The 18,480-nt window shown below is 37.5% G+C and overlaps 1 protein-coding gene across 3 annotated transcripts in view; it reads left to right on the forward strand.

The window, feature by feature from the left end:
* The first annotated feature begins 300 nt into the window (after positions 1–300).
* Positions 301–18,480, forward strand: part of LOC114356654 (transcriptional regulator CRZ2) — a 55,592-nt gene continuing 37,412 nt past the window's right edge. Inside the window, exons 1-2 of one of the 3 annotated variants that reach the window (XR_003656230.1) lie at positions 301–685; positions 17,968–18,011. The gene's annotated coding sequence lies outside the window, so the exon portion shown is untranslated. The remainder of the gene's footprint in view (positions 686–17,967; positions 18,012–18,480) is intronic. The other 2 variants (XM_028309945.1, XM_028309946.1) reach the window with 2 other exon arrangements.

The raw sequence follows: 18,480 nt of genomic DNA on the forward strand, positions 1-18,480 counted from the left end.
GCACTTTAATCAATGCGGAAGACCTTTGACAAGATTTCTAGTCGATTTATATCCATTCTAGACGTTTATGTCTGGTGTTAAGCGCGGAGAGTCGATAAAATGCAACCGAAGCAAGCATTTAATGACTCACTATAAAGTTTACGTGGTATTTGTAAACTTTCTAAACTAAATGTAAAACACTAGATTTCGTTAAAATAATGATTTGTAATAATAGGGCTTCGAACTTTGTAATTAAGTCCAAAAATCTCATTAGTGGTAACCTGTAATAGCGTGGTGGTAATGGCCGCGTGCGGTTCCTAATTAACCGATAGGTTCGGTCGGTGCAATACGCGCGCGGTCGAAGGAGGTCGCGGGCGTCGCCGGTACACTAACGTACACTTAAATTACCTCGCCGAAAAGAAAAAGTGTACCAATTGAGCTGTGCAAGAGCTAGACGTAAATCAAATTGAAGATGCCCGATAAAGTGGATAATAATTAGTGGAAGACGTGAAAGCGTTGGGAGAAAAATTCGTGAGAGTTTGTGTTAGTGTGATTGTGCATTTGGCGGACAACATCCGGTTGTGGCGCTAGTGCGCGGCTGTAGCCGGTTCCGTTAACGAGTTGTCTATGCAGCGTTGGATATTTTTGTACCGAAAAATTCATAAATTTTCCACAGCTTGCCTCACAACTACTTTTAAAAACCAAGGTAGGTTGCATCGTATATTTGTTCTAATATAACGAAGTGTTTCCTATTTTTAGAAGATAATACATGACATTATTGTTTCCCACGCCTTGATACATACACATTCCTAGAATATATTTTTTATAGAAGTGTACATACTATCCATTAAAGGATAGCTTATTTATATGGATTTCTAAAAAAACTCGATCACTCTCACTTGCATTGGGGTCTGTCGTTTCATTACAATAATGTAAAAAACGGGTTAGTTGAGTGGCCGGCTTGCCCACGCGCATGCCACATGTAATAAAACTTCTAATAGTTTCTATTATAAAAGATAAACAAGACATTATTTAAATAGCTGTAAATTCGCGGTTTGCATTTGTCAACATTTTTATGACTACATCTTGTTACATTTTATCGTTTTATAAGCGTTTCACTATAATAGACTCCTACCTCTACTTTTATTTAGATATGCAGCCTCTCATTTATAATGCCAGTGTCATAAATTAATATTGGACGAAATCTAGTAAAGAGGAGAGGATAACCCATAATATAGGGTTTATGATAGGTACTAAATGTAGTATAAGTAGAGTTAATTTAAAATTGGTAAAAAATTTCGGAAAACTATTTTTTTGGTTATAATCTGATGTTCAACCTTTGTAAGCTTTTAGATAATTTCAGAAAATAAAATTTGCTAGATATATAACATTTATTTATACGAGTACATACGTGCATGTATATCTAAATAGTATACAATTCAATCCATCTAGGATTTAGTCATCCATGAACACTTAAAAATTCGCCGTGCACAATTTAAGGCTTGGTATTTCTGCTAAAGTAGGTATTTCGCGCTGTCAAAATCTGCGCGCGCAATATTTCGCCGAAGACAACGCGCCAAAGAGCTCTCGCGGCTACACAGTATAGAAATACGCAGTTTAGAAATACGCAGTTGGTTAGTTAGGTTAGGTTGATTTCCTTCAGTTCAAGCGTCACACTCACAGCACTTTCTAATACAAATCATATCCAAGTGATACAAATTAAAACAACTTTCAAAATTTTTGGGAATATATTTTAGAATCGAATAAATATAGAATATAACTGCCAAAGTAAACACGGTTCAAAGAGGCGTGGCGTCACCCGACCTTCCGGAAGTTCCACGCCGGCTAAAAGAATTTCAAGATTACGTCACCCGACCTATCGGTAGATCCTCGGGAGCTTGAGCGATTGGAAAAACATTTTATGATCAGTTACTCGTAGTAGCGATTATTTAGAGCTTGGATAATAAATTATAGTTGTTGCAATTCACAAAGCTTTGCATGTGGTTAATTACATTAATCAGTACACGCATCAATTTTGTTCAGTCTTTTTGTTTATTAATAAATAAAAATATCATACTAAAATTGCATACATATTTGTTTGTATTGGTCTGGGTGTTTTCTTTCCATAATTTATGTATAACGTATGTACGGGGCTCTGTATCGATTTCATCCGTTAAAAGCCCTCAAGTTATTTCTGAACTTTAGTTTAGTAAAAGATTTAGAATCTCAAATCGCTTATTTTAAAAATAAAACCATAAATAGAAAACGAATAGAGGTAAATTTGGGAATATATTCTATCGAGTCAACTTCATCAAATCGTGTTTCCATCCGTTAATAGCCCTAGAAAATATCCTCAACTATGCCCAATAAAAATCTTAGCCTTTAATTTTACTGTTTAGTACCTCAAAAATGAAAAATGAAAACCTCATTTTCGCCATTTTCTCTGCTACCCGGCCTTAATAGTAGGTTGACAATCTCGACAATGTTTAGGTAGAAATATTTTAATGGCAGGAATTTATAATATTTAAGCATCTGAAATGCCAACCAAACTCTCTACGGTTGACCGCGATCCGATGTATATTAGACGACATTTCTATTGTGCCAGCGGAGTATGTATGACACAAATACCTATTTCGTTAAAGATTATCTCTAGACTCAGGTGTATGAATGGGAGTGTAGCTTAATAAGATATGTGTATCGATAACCCCAACTATTTATGCCCTCTCTTCTCTCTCTCTCTCTCTCTATTAAAAACATGAATTCGTATAGTCAATAACACATTTGAGTATACATTTTATACAGGTTTTTTGATGAAACATAAATATCCGTAAATGAAACTTTAAACTTAATTTATCATAAAACACTTCAAATAATGTCTCACAAATACACGATAATCGATTAACCTATTTTAAGGCTTTGTTGTATTTGCACAAAAGCAATAAACTAATTACAACGTGTCTATTAAACTGAACCTAATAATATGCTTCTTAATTATTGCAATTTACATTACCACAACTAATTTCAAAGACAATTACCTTTATTACTTTATGTGATTTAAATATTAAGGTCCCTTTATTAGGCTGATTGCTAGAAAGCGGGCTAAAAGAAGTCGGCAGCTCAACACAAAAGCTTTGATCGAACTTTTCGCTGAATATATGCCGCTGCCAACAAGGACTGCAATCACGGCGTGATTAATACCTGTGCAATTAAGTAGTATAGTAATTATAGTTTGAACTATGGCGGTAGCAAAGCGACGAGCTGTTGGCAGACATGCCGGTACCAATTATGCAATAAAGCGGACATAGAACAATATTATGCATTATTGACCAGAGCGTTTATATCGCGGGCGGCTCCGTGACTGGTCCTGGGGCAACCTGATCGCGGATGTGCCAGCAGTCCGACGTCGTGAAATAGCTGAGCCAACTCATATTCTGCGTATAGTATAAATAGCAGGGTGCGCAAGGTCGCGGTTGAACTAAACTGTTTTACTGAACTCGTTTATACTTGTGAGTCTTTTTATCACCCGGATACCGTATTTACCCGCAGTGTGTGGTCCGTATTATGAACGAAGCTCAGAACTAGATTCAAACTCAATTATGAATTTAAGGCTGTGATTTCGTAATTCACTAAATCTTTTCATTGAGCTTAATTTAAGCTTTTCGCTTTACGACTGGTTACTGTATGCTTTTTATTATCAATTTAAAAATACTTATTAATAAAAAAGAGGTAAATCGTCGAAAACGACAGCACCGGTCGTGTGATTTCTCGCTTGAGTAACAGTGCCATAATACCACGACGGTAACTCCAATTAATCTCGCAAAAATTGGAGCAGATAAAAGATTTTAAATCAAAAATAAAGTGTCGCAGGCAGATATTTGTCGATAACGATATGTATAATCTGTATGTTTACAAGCTCTACACACTTGTATGGCTTTATTTAACTTTAGCTTTCAAGCTCTATGTTAATCGACCACAACTCGACTATTTGCGCGGTCGTGTGAATAGCCACCTATCAAACATGTCGATGTTTTGATATCTGGACATGTTTCCGCATGTAATAAACTTTCGAGTGCGGCTTCTGCGATCTGTGAAAACATTTCTAGATTGCGTTTCGTTGTGCAACTTCGCTACTGAGTTTGTATTTGAACAAAAACGGTAGTCGCAGGTGGGTGGCGACGAGATGTTGCTGACAACACATATTTACTCTATCAACATCGTATTTGCAAAACACAAGATGTTAACATTAAACTCCGAGATTTTGTGATGGCGTTTAATGGTTGCATAATGAATGTGTATGTATCCGATAAGCATCAAGATCGTGTCGGTAGGTATGTGCCTTTGAAAATAATATAAAGTAAGTGGATTGTGTGTCCATTTCTTTCGGTGATTGACGTTATAACTTGATCTATCTGAGCCGCTCGCCTTTGTACCTCAGATGCCATTTATATGTCATGTTTACTTACGTATAAAGTTACTTGTGAAAGTTATATTGTCACAGAAGTCAATGTAAAAAATATCAAAGTGTAAAAATACTTTTTCTTTTTCGTTTAGACCCTTTTATTACATAGTGTTTTTTATAAGAAACGTTTATGTTAGTTAAGTACGCGAAGGCTTAACTCTCACCATGGCACCTACTTAGTCAGGATCTATATGCATAAGTTACCGATACATGACTATCTGAAATGGTAATAAATTATTTCTGCTTGCTAATAGGTTCTAATGTAGGTAGCATTACCAATAACATGTTAAATGGAAATAACGTATTCCTTTTTATACAAACATGAATCGTGTTATCTACTTCCTTTATCGGCACCGACTGCCTCGATGCTGCGAGATAAAACTGATCAACACATACGGGAGTCGAGTTTTTAAGTATTCGAATTCCATTTTGTATGCGACTCTACGTACACCAAACTGATTCAAATACGATTTGTACGGTAAAACGGTTTCAGATTATGCGAATTAGAGTAATGCATATACATCCCAAAACCCAGATACATTTCATACATATTTTATTTTATACATATTTGCCCATGTTCTATAGTTTATTAATCTTTGAAAATTCGTGTTAGTCACGACGTAGAATGCGTGGTGTGTGCCTTGAATGAGCTGCCACAATTCTTCAAGAACTAAACTTTATATATTTTTGTCTTATTACTTCTGAATTCATAGGAGTCTGATCGAATATGAACACAAAATAAACTAGGGAGTGTCAAGTACATTAGGTATGTGGAGAAATCTTAAAACAGTTTTATAGTTGTTTTAGAACTACATTCTTAGCGCCATGTTAAGCTAAGTGGAAGCGATATCCCCGAGAGATAAGCAAAATTGTCGAGCTGATAAAAAAGTTGCACCTTGTTATTCACAGACTCAACAAAGAAATTGAATGCAATGGTCAGTTCAATAATATTGTGTATGTAAATGTTCCTTGATAGATTATGAAGTTATTCAGTACTAGTGTTTGCCCGCGGTTTCACCCGCATAATTTTCAGTCCGTTACTTTGCGTGTCCTTTATAAAATTGAAATATTAATTTAATCTATATTTTCCCTTGAGTCTCAACTATTTTCATACCTAATAATATATTCTAAATATTTCAGTGGTTAAGCGTAAAAGGGTGACAGACAGTCAAAGTTACTTTCGCATTTACAATATCAGTTTGGATTAGTGTGCAACGTTGCAACGACATGCAGCAACTAATCTGTTGTACAAGTAGATACTGCAGGAAGTGGACATGTTAATGGCTAAATACACTTGGTGTATAATTGCTGTTACTGTTTGCTTACAGGTATTATGAGGCATAACTTACCTGCACAATATGATATAAATAATTCAAGTGAGGTAAACATTTGTAAATATTTGAAGTGTTTATTACTAGGTACTAAAGTTATTGAATAAATTATTTTGTCGTTCGTGTCAAGAAAAGTAAAGTAAGTAACTGACTGAAAAATGTTGATTTAGGTTTTTTTAACAACTGTAATTATTGTAATAAATGAAGTAAACCTTTTTGTAGGTCATGGAATTAAGCAATCAACATTATTGACCCCTTTATGTTTATCACCTCCAAGAAATAATAAAATCACAAAATAAAAAGTTTCCTTCAATAAATAATAAACCGTGAATGATTTTTTTATGAGCAGTAACGTTTTAATACGCGCTTGGAATCATGAAACATGTTCAGACGTAAATAATCGCTAGAAAGGACTCGGAAGTGAAAGGCGGCGATTTTTGATTTTGCTCGATTTCGCGTGCGTAATAATTGACGTGCACTGCCCTGGAAATATCAGTCAGGCTGCCATTAACAGCTAATGAAGAACAACGGCCAGGAGAACTCATTTAGTAATGACAGAAGCCGTCCGCCGCGCCCGGCGAGGCCCGGCATGCAAACCAGAGCACTCGCCTTGTAATGACCGTAACGTTTTTGCAATCGAATAAATGCATTTTTGATAATTAAGCCGAGAGTTCTTGCGTCGAACGATGCAAATTTATTAAATCGATTTACATTTAGCCGGAGCGTGGCGGCGGAATGTCGTGCATTGTGTTATTTACATAGCAAATGCGCGTGCGCATGCTCGTGACGATGATTATAGCGCTGCATTGTATCGTGCGCTTAATGCAACGCTAAGCTGCGTAATGCTTAGACAATAGCGCCGCGCTTATAGTGAAAACGGTGGCATAAATGCGGAAAAGTAATTAAACGACACCAAATAAAGTTTAGGTATCGTTGTGCTCCCTTATTTTCACGTATCTTATCATAAAATTAGGACCCTTTGTAAAGGGATGCAACACAAAATATATTTACGAAAAATAACACAATCAATTGGGAAGTAACTTTTGTGTTTTTAAAATAGAAAATCCCACTTCAACAAACCGACTGTTTAGTTGCATTGCACGTCAGAGTGAAGTTTATCGCGATGGTCATGCACAAAATATGCATCCGCGACCGAGAGGCGAGTGCAGCCGCGGCACCGCGCTTGTTTCGGAGGCTACCGCGGTCGGTTTCTCCTCGCACTTGTGTCGCGGCATCTTGCGGAGGCGTTCCGCGCGCCTTTTTTGGAATAACTCGAGCAAATTTCGTCGGAAACTTTTATTTCACTTCGCTCGAGTTGCACTCGGAAATCGGATTTTTATTTTAATGAGCCAGTTTCGCGGCTACTTCTCGCTCGCACCCGCCGGTGCACTGAATAAATAAATGAGTTGCTCTACTTTCTATGAGATCGTTTCTTTGGGCGGTTCGATGAGACGCGGTCTCGGCCGCGATGACGCAGGCTTTGTGCGCCGCTTCGTGCGCGCGCCGCGTGCGCCGACAACATTGTTCTTTTACTCTCTACACAATAACAATATTCTGTTCTATCTAAAGATACATTTCAGTCACGATTTATGTTACAGAAATTCGAAGCTTTGAAAACTCCAATTGATTCTTCCCTAGAAAATACCATCATGTTAAAATTGTTTACATTATGCTTTAAATGTGAAGCCATCGATAATTTCGCAATCCGTTCTATTTTATCGATGAAATATCATCATACTTATGTTATAGTTTTCTACTATATTATGCTATTAATCATTTCGTTTATTCAAATCTCACAATAGCACACAACTGCTTGCCGAATTACGCATTCATAAATTTAGTTTTGACACACCGTTCAAATTACGGACTATACTTCTCTAAATTCACTCTTGTCTTAAAATGAAAATCATTTACAATCCGTTGGTGCGCTTAGTTAAAATTAATGCGTTTTCTTAGCGTTTACTTGTATCCGCCCGGGCTCGGTTGTTGTAGAGAAGATAGTGTATGTTATTCTTAAATATATGAAGATAGAGTTTAAAATCTGCTGACTTGCTGGTTTCATTACAGCAGATCATCTCCGTCACTGTTGCCGACGTAAACCGGCTAAAGACGGACATTGACAGATTATCGGATGAAATTAACTGAGCACCTTATATGCTCATCATCATCAACCGATGAAATCTTCAAATTTCCGTTTGGAGGTCAAATGGTACTTAATCATATTAAACTGCAAACCTTTACGAAACTGACCATAACGCTGATAGTGGGAACGAAATCTTTTGTGGCATAGACAAATATATTTCTTAGTAACATATTAATTATAATTATGATCGCTAGTTTTTTGTTTTAGTCATTGACTCAAATATGCTTTTCAGTTTCAGACTGCTAACTATATGTATTTTATTATTAAAGCACTAGCGGCCGCCCGCGACTTCGTACGCGTGGATCCCGTTTTACCACCTTCCCGCTTTTCTGTGAAATTTTTCCTGAATTTTCTTTGCTAGAAACCTCACGGAGCCCGAGACCTTTCCAACGAATGCAAAACCGTGGCACCGTGGTTCGTGCGTTCTGGAGTTATAGCGTCAGGAAGGAAAACCCGACTTATTTTTATATAGTAGATAATTAGTACCTTCATAATATGTAATGCAGTTGGCAGCTATGATATATAGGGAAAATATTCTTATGAATTATTTTAGTCGATGAAAGAGAATATCAATCACAAAATAGAAATACATTTGCAATCAACGTTCACCGAAAATAATGCATATCTATTACATGCTAATATAATATTTTAACCATAGTGTAATGATCAAATTGTATATTGGATGTCCGTAATTTGACAGACATATTGGGCTTCCGTTGTTTTTTACTAACTGTACTTTCGCTGGTTTTTTACTCTCGGAGAGACCCCATAACGACGGACGGGCTTCCCCACACGCAAGCGCCAACTCAACACTCGGTTAAAAGGTCAGAAAAAAGAACTATCGCGTTGTGGCAGTCGAGTAGTGGAGCACTATGTTACCTACCGGACATGGAAAGGACTTGTTATTAGTGCAATGCACTTGTATGCGTCACAACGTGAAGGACACGCTTTGTCTGGATCAGGTGGTCGTGCGCAGGTGGGGTAGGGGGGAGGGGGGAGGGCTCGAGGCCGCTTCCTGTCGCAGGACTGGTTCTGCGGTTTGCACCACTTCGCTTTGCACCAGTTTCCAGTGCAGCGCAAACGACCTCTTAACACTTAGGCGCGTTTTAATAAAAGATCTTAATGCATTTATAATTGGTTTCGATAACAATGATAACCTTTGTTAAGTCTACATTACAATAATACATACATATTACGTATATTAGGGTTTATTTCATGACTAAACTTTTATTACGGACATTTTATTCTAGTAACCAAAGGAAACTTTTAGAGAAAAGTTTCCATACAATTCTTTGTTGTTCAGTTTTAAACTATTTATCTTGAAACGCTCTCCCATAAACGTGAGATCATTTTATTACTTGCCCTTTTACTCGATCACTTGACTTCAGATTTCATACAAGTACTATAATACAGATTATGGACAACAATGGTGGTTAACACCCATTATGGCGTGAGCTTTCGTAGCACGTATTTCGTAGCATGAAATAATGGCAGATAAAACATATTTCAATTGTTTTTGTTAGTATCATTTTAATTCCTCTGTTTCTCTACACACGTACTTGTAATTGAAAATCTATCTATATATATAAAAGAAAGTCGTGTTAGTTACTCCACTTATAACTCAAGAACGGCTGAACCGATTTAGCTGAAAATTGTCAGGGAGGAAGTTTAGAGCCAGGAGAAGGACATAGGATACTTTTTATCCCGTTCGAAATTAAAAAAAAAAAAGTCTGCTTATTTATTGCCATTAAGGCGGAACAAAGTTCGCCGGGTCAGCTAGTATATACAGTGTGTCCGGGCATGTAGTGATCAAACTTTAAGGGCGTAATCTATGGACAATTTTATCGATGAAAATACTTCAAATTTGGGGCCTGACCCATTTCTCGAAAAATTACATCGATTTAAGTTTTTAATTTTTAGTTTACACCTCTTCTTTAAAAAACAATGAAAGCGTGGGTAGCTTAACATTAATAGGCAAATATTTTATATCATGCAATAGCCAATAAAATTATCTATTAGTTGAAGAAGAGAGCAGACACAAGTTTCATACATTTTATGGGAGTAAGAATGGATTTAATTAGAAAAATACATTACTTTTTTCACTTCTTTTTCAGTTATTTTCCAACACATGAAAAACCAGGTCGTTAAGGTATGTTTTATTTGCATTGTATTATTAGTATTTGAGCTATTCTACAAAACGAATGTAAATTTATTAGTCTACGTCTATTAGTTTCGACGTAATTATTGAACAAAGATACCCCTTCCCAGCNACGTGTGAAGTTGTGAACCAGCCATCGCTTCACTCGACCATATTGTAGGGAATGTAGCGACCCGCCTCACACGCCACTACCCCAAAGACATTTTAGTGAGCATGACAAGTCCAAGATACCCTTCTGACTAAGTGCCAGATATAAAACTAAGTAGTAGACAAGGTATGAAAACTCCAGACAGAAAAGCAAGGCACCATAATATAATAGAAAGAGATGGATACTCGTGAGCTATGACACCCCCCCCCCCGTCACATGTCCGGCTTTTAGGCTAAAATGTTTGGCCAAATGAAACACAGAGTCCGGCTTTTGTGTTTTTGGACCTGGCAACCCTAGCTGCACTATACAAACAATTTGTAGGACTCGTTTATCTTTAAAGTTCATTCGACTTCTAGTGAATTATTCAATAATTTACCAGCAAATTATAATGGTGGATTTGGCCTAAGTAAGTAAGCAGGGGTGTTTGCACGCTGTTCTTTGTCCCTTAGTCCCTTAGATTGGGAGTGGTGTTTTTCACGAACACTGCTGAAAACACATACGGGTGTGTTTTTTCGATCGCAACGTCTGGGTGCCTGTAAGGCCGAACAGGTTTTACGCGATTGCTTAATTTTCCATATGGCCGTTCTGCCGATGCCTAAGTATGTGCGGAAAACATAATACGTCTGATTTGTTATTTCTGTGCAAAAAATAAGAAGGTACCAACTTAAGGGAATCTTTATTTTATTAATATACTCTGCCAGAACTATACTTATCATAGAATGAAATTTTAAAATGAATTAATCTAATGTAATAGGTACTTATTTTGGCGAAACTGTAGATCAATGTTTAAAATTATTTTCTAAATCTTAAATTTGTATTGGCAAAGAAATAGTAAATCCTACATATCAGTTTTCTCGGATACATTTAAATTGATTAATCACACAATGCACATTGCACATTTGGTTTGCTGATGCTGACTGACGGAACCACGGATTAAATATTTAACGGTAAAACATCAATTGTTGTCCGGTGTGGCTTGACTCATTGCAAAATGATCGGACACGACAATCATCATTATGAATGATAAATGGGTGTTATAATGATATTGATGACGCTGTAATTGAAAGAGATAGGTGTAGGACGTAGGTGTAGTTTTAAACAAATACGAGTATAGTAATTTCAACATATTATTACCACTTTAAAGGATACAGTACTAGCTTTCCGCCCGCGGCTTCGCCCGCGTGGAATTTTGTCTGTCACAGAAAAATTTTATCGCGCGCGTCCCTATTTCAAAAACCGGGATAAAAAATATCCTATGTCCTTTCTCGGGACTCAAACTATCTCTATGCCTTTCATCAAAATCACTTCAGTGGTTTAGGCGTGAAAGCGTGACAGACAGGCAGACAGAGTTAACTTTCGCATTTATAATAGAAGTATAGACTAGTATAGATAGTTAGTGCCTATACTTTTTCACTAAATCAATACTCACTCCTTATTTTAATCATCATCATCGGGTCATTATTTAAGTCTCCACTGCAGGAGCACGGATGTGTCTAATTTACCAGAGGCAAATAGTTTAGCCTAGGTACACTCTTCACGTTTGGAGAGGCCATGGCAGCTCCTTATTTTATAATTATTTTTTTTAATTTTTCGATAATGTTTCGCCATTATCATCATCATCATCAACAGCCCTTTACAGTCCACTGCTGGACTATGAGCCTCCTCCACTGAAGTGGAGGGTTTTGCCATAATCCCCACGCTTGGCAGGCGGGTGGGAGAGCGCAGTTTAAAAGATAGAGGTTTTTCAGAGAGCGCTGCTGCCCGTTCTCTGTTTGATGTGTAGGCCCAAAGACGCCTCTTACGACACCCGCGGCCATTATCAAAAGTTACGAATTTGGTGATTAATCTAACCTACTTGGTTAAACCTATTACCTGGTTTCAGCTTGATACCTTACAGGAAACAACCTGTATAAATTAATTAGATTTTATTTAATCAGACCTACATAAAATATACGCATAGAAATGATCGCTCAATTAAAAGCTAGCAGGCTTACAATACCTTCGTAATAAAAGCGTGGTTTCCTGTAAATTAACCTCCCTAGACTTTGAAGTTAATAAGAGTCAGGCCTCATGAAATGGCGTAATTTACTCCAGATTAAACCTAAGACGGGAATATTAAATTAATGTCAATGTGGGATGGGTTTATCCGGATCTGAGATCGGAAGTTGAAGATATAAGCCTGCAAGTTCTTTGTGAAATGATTAGTCGTAAAGTTTTTGGAAGCAAAATGAAAACAGCCTATGTAAGGCTGCAAGAAGTGAAAAAATGTAATCCTCCCTCAGTCGGTTATATTTTGAGAAATTCGCAAGTCTTCTGCCTATACTTTTTACGCTTTACTCACTCACATACCTTTCGCCCGTATTCACAAACGATGCTTGCTCAAGTGAAGCAGCAAATCGAACGCACAGCGTTGAATAGAGCTCTATAACTGGTTCGTGTGTCACGCTTTGCGTCCACGCGCAATGTAACACCTCATTGTAATGTTTGTGAATACGGGCGTAAGACTCCCCACTGATTAAAGACTTTTGGTCGGCTTGCAATATGTTAGAGGAATCGGCCGATTCCAAATTGGTGTAATGTGCGTGCGTACTTCTCTATTCATGTTCATCCTGAATAAAAGTCTGACCAAATTATCGGCCGATAAAAATCTGTAGTCTACGGAGTGTTTAATAAGACTTATGTTTGCAATAATTACTAGTTATTACAACCTCTTCTTTTTCTTCAAGAAGGCGCTGGACGCAGGCCGCTACCAACCGGGCAACATGGAAAGCATTGGGGGAGGCCCATTTTCAGCAGTGGACGTCCTGTGGCTGAGATGATGATGATAATGACCACCTCTTCTTTTCAACTTTCAATTTTGTCAAATTCGTCTCTACATACTCGTACGTGAATAAGCAATTTATCATTCAAAATATAGAAATCTGTTTTAAGAATACCTTTTATGAAGCAAGTTTTCAGTCAATACATTTTACATTACATTACCCGTTATTTGTTCTCTTCGAATAGACTACGAGTAATATCGCGTACTCCCAACGGCGCCCAAAAGGCATTCAATAAGGTACAGGTAATCCCACGTGTGCTTATTGGGAATAGTGACATAAGGTAGGAAGGTTCAGAAAGCCAGTCGTCGCTTGCTCAAACAGAGCGAGCCACAGTCTGGGGCGGAGCTGCGAAAGAATGTCTAGGCCGACTAGCTCGGACAATAACTCGCAGTTCCGTCCCAAAGACTTTGGGAGGACACCGTCAGGTTTTAGTGAGTAGGCCCTGCCCATCTGGCAGGGAGAGCCTCACATAACCGGCTGGTCCCCCCGGGTCAGTGGGTATGCAATTTTATGCTTATCCTGACGAAAAAAAAGGAAGGATCAGAAAACCAGTACCTATCAGGCCAGCAGTATGGGGATGGGCCAAATCCTCCATTACCTTCTATCTGGTAGGAAATAATAAAGGCATGAGCCTTTACAATGGATACTAAATGATGTGTTAATGATGATGATGACAGTAATTAAAGGTTTAATCCGTCTATGCATGCTGGGTAAGCATACTTGAGGTATAGCCAGCAAAACGAGTTCTTAGGAAATCAAGTCTTGGCAAACGTAGAGAAAGTCAGCCATCTGCTAAAAAGGATCAACGACTTCAATAATACAGTCGTTGTTTCTAAGTTTACTGAGAATCATGATTGTACTCGATCGTCCTGAGTTAAACAACAATATAATACATACAAATTGAAATATTCTTAACTATTTCTACTGTGCCAATATTCAAAACGTCAGTTTTGTGAATTGTGGAGAGCAAAATTGCTACTCGCGGGCGGCGACAAACCAGGCAATGTAAGCATTAAAATATTACGCAGCGAAGACGGCGGGGATTGGGAAAAGTTTGCCAGTTGTTGGGAAAATATTCCCACGAATTGAAACATACGAACGCCGAGGTCAACCCAATAAAGACCTACGAATGGCCCCGATAATTCAGGGCCAAAATGAAGCGAAATGGACGCCTTCGGTAGTCAAAGGTAGGGCGATGGTATTGGCCGATAGGGAGCCCTATATTAGATTAAAAGGGGTCTCTCACACATACGAAGGTAGGCAGGTAATTGCTGACCATCTTAGATACAATCTTACGGTCCAAGTTTAAATGTTGGTAATTACATTAGCGAGGGACATCTGGTTGACTCAGATTTCTTGAGCTTAAGAAAAGTTATGTTAATTTGCACTAATGGTTTTCAATCAATTAAGGAAAATTAGGCATGGAAGAATACCCGTAGCAACTGTGAATATTATCGCCAGTATTCACAAACAATGCTTGCTTAAGTGAATCAGCAAATCGAACGCATAGCGTTGAATGGAGCTCTGTGATTGGTTAGTGTGTCACCCTGTGCGTCCACGCGCACTGGGAGACCTCATAGTAATGTTTGTGAATACGGGCGTATGTTTATTCGTTATAGGTAGGTATTTGTGATAAATAAGCTCTGCTTCGATAGGTAATTCGTGCGTTAGTTAAAAAGGTTGTTTTTGCACAAATTTTACTTCAATAAACTACATACAGTGATTCTGTCTTCTATTGCTTTGTTTTAAATTTACCTAGATCTATGCAAAATGATAAGAGCACTGAAATACAAAATTTGCTGTCCAATAAATTTGGAAAACGATTCATCGATAAAACATTGTTGCTAAATATTTCATACAAATATTGGCAATATGGAGATCAGATCTGCGCTCTAAATCATGGCGACTTGACAAGATTCGCGGATCCAAAGCAACACGACCCTAGATCTTGGAGCAGTTGATTTATTGTTACATTCGTATGCATTACGTGCAGTCCTGGAACATGGTATGAAATTTGAATAAAAGAATAGCCGTTTTGATAACAGTTTGGCTGAAAGTTTTGTTCAAAATCCCCAGTTTTGTCCTCAAAATACCACTGCATGTGCATATTATGGAATGTAGGTGCGAGGTGACGAGCCTGAATCCACCAATCTCCAAAATCGCTGTTAGCAGCCTGCAGCACTCTGGACTGTCGACCCCCCATTAAGTGGCCGTGTAGGGCAGGACGTCCGCGTCGTTCGCGGAAGGCGCCTTGGTAGTTTCTAGTACCCAAGGTGGCGACCAATATGCGGCAGAGGGAACACCCCAACTTTTTTTAGTGGGTTCGAGCCCGACATAACCTACCGTCCCCCAGCGGTAGGTATGGATAGGATTTTCCTGGGTAAAAAAGGCTGCTCGCGTTTGGGGTGACTTGGAATGATTGGAGTAGAAAGAGAACCATATATCATGCATAATATAGCCCATTAAAACTATACAGCTACAATATCCCAAAGGTGACAGTGTCAGACTGGTCAATTCGAGATTCGAAGAATGCGAACTCCTTCGTCTGCTGGATATTGTGGTAAACTCATTCATAATAATAAATAAATAAATAAATAAATCTTTGGACAATTTCACACAGCACCAGCTAGCCCCAAAGTAAGCAACTTAATGCTTGTGTTATGGGTGCTAGCTTAACGGATATACTACTTATATACTTTTTTTTAATACATAAATATTATACATAGTCACACCCAGACCCGTCACAGAAATTAAAATTCATCATTTCAATTTCTGCCCGCATACATACAAGCATTTATATTTAGCGTAGCTGGAGGGGTTTAAGGTGGCAAAAAAGAACTAAAAGAACCAAACTAATCCTGAAATGCGAATTGCCTAAAATACGTCAAAATTTATACGCTTNAATTACGCCCTTAAAGTTTGATCACTACATGCCCGGACACACTGTATATAAAAGAAAGTAGTGTTAGTTACTCCACTTATAACTCAAGAACGGCTGAACCGATTTAGCTGAAAATTGTCAGGGAGGTAGTTTAGAGCCAGGAGAAGGACATAGGATACTTTTTATCCCGTTCGAAATAATAAAAAAATCTGCTTATTTATTGCCATTAAGGCGGAACAAAGTTCGCCGGGTCAGCTAGTTTATAATATAAAACTATGGTAAATTATTAGTCTCAGAAAAATAAGTTATGTCTAGTTTGCAATGCATGTTTAATTAGCACTCCAAACATGTATGTAGGTATATGGAGCATATTAGATTGTGTATATGCAAAGTACATTCAAACAACATGACATGTATTTAGCAAACAGTATAATAGAATAATAATAATATACAAGTATAAAATCGGTGTTGCTGTCAAGTAGAAACTAGAAAATTATTTTAATGTCTTGTTCGTGAACCTCGCGGTGAAAATGTTAAAATAGTTTACATAAAGTCACGGTAGCGTTGTGGTATATTGTCCAGAGAGCACTATGTTAATACAGTTACAACTACTGCTTTCTCTGTGTACTTCTAATTCAATTGGAAATCAAAACGATTGTGTTTAGCTTCCCAAGTTCAAATATGTCTTGTAAAAAGAATATTGGTGTTGCGGGTGCAATTTTAGCTGTTTTTTATTTTTCGGTCTGTTCACACAGTGTAGAGATCGCGTTACCGCGTACGATCTCTTGTCCATCTCAGTGTAGTCGTGAAACTTAAGTACACTTATTATAGATTTCTCCGCAATATACATTTGCAGTTCATTAACCAAGCTAGATTACATACTTACGAGTACATTTACAATAATGATGTAAGTTGTATCTGTTAAACTGTATATAAAGCCTTAAGTAGGCTTTATTACATCAAGGTATGTTGAAATATTCTGTCTTAAATTAATCTATTGCAGGTTTCAATTTAAGAGATGGATGATAAAATCTCATACAACACTGCATCCGGACTATTTATTTGCTGTTTTGTTGAGACACTTTATTTGTTCATTATCATTACACAACCGCCTTATTATCGAGCAACTGCACCTATGTTCGTAATATACTATAATAACACTTAAAGTACACGGACTTAGATGTTATTACTAAAGCAAATTAATTTTACACTTCGGAAAGATATTAAAGCGATTGTGTGCCACTAATTTGCAAAACGCAAGTCATCATTGGTTAGAGCATTATTACGAGTACTCTCTAATCTTTCAAATATCTTTAGTCATTGTGATCTCAACACAATTGGTTACAAATAGTGTTTTACAGTTGTTCACTTTCCTCTTTGTGGCCTGTACAGAGACCAAAGTTGTATTGGAATTTGGAACTTTAAGACATATGAAGTTTTATATTTTTTATGTAAAATTATGTGAAAAGAGTAAGATTTCCAAAGTTTCACCAAATAGGTGCCCTTTTGCAGTAAAGTCTTGCGTCGCGACATCGGTTTCTGATGCTCTCTGGCCATACTCGTTATTAGTCTCCTTAAAAATCGGGCAAGTCATCTCGAGGTCCGATTATGGCCAATAACCACGAGTAGAAAGCGGCCCTCGTTTACTTCCACTGAAATTCTCGATACTGATGTTTTCGATAATAAAAACCAATTTGCTCTCGATCCCGCATCGGATCAACGCCTCGCATCCCAAAATTGTACTTGGAAACTCCTTTTATAATACTAAAATACTCGTTTAGTTACGAGTATTTTACTAATAAGTGCATTGGAATTATGGTCGGTTTCTTTTACGATATGTTTTGTATCTTTAATGTCAAAGTCATCTAAAATAAGCCCGCCCAACATCACACACACAGCACACGTGATAACAGTAGGCAAATAAAATAAACATTTAATATTTTCGTCAGTGTTCATCTATGGTCCGTCAATGCCAATATGTTACCAAGTGGTTTACGACATTTTAATGGTTTCATTTGGCTAATTATTTAAATGTATTCGTTGCAGATAGACGTCCGGTTTGGTGCTTTGGGCGTGACGCGAGATAAAGGGTAAGATCAAGTTACGTTATAAAAATCAACATAAAAAATTTGCATAAACACGCACTTTTCTGGTGATTACTTTTTTTTTATTAAGTTATAGAAATCCTCTACTATTTGTAGCTGTTATTTTTAGTGACCAAAATAAAACATATGAGAACTATGTCAGTCCATTTTGTGGTAGCAGGGTGGTGTAAGCTGGTGAGCAAGGACCAGTTACCGTGGGGCTTCGCGGTTTACAGCCCACTGGCCCGCGGCCGACCCGCAATCACCCATTATTGTATAACTGAACCTACCGCGAAATTATTTTGCATTCGTTTTTTTCTCAGTTATTATTTCGTACGGCTTCCGGCTGATTTTAATATCTTAATTGTCTTAAATTAACATTATCATAGATAGGTATTTATTTGTTATAAATATTTTATAGACATAAAAGAAACCATGGTCGTGATGTAAGCATGGATACTACATGCGTCCAATT

This window comes from Ostrinia furnacalis, unplaced genomic scaffold (genome assembly GCF_004193835.3).
Source record: "Ostrinia furnacalis isolate ACB-3 unplaced genomic scaffold, ASM419383v2 OfSCF2847, whole genome shotgun sequence".
NCBI lineage: Eukaryota > Metazoa > Arthropoda > Insecta > Lepidoptera > Crambidae > Ostrinia > Ostrinia furnacalis.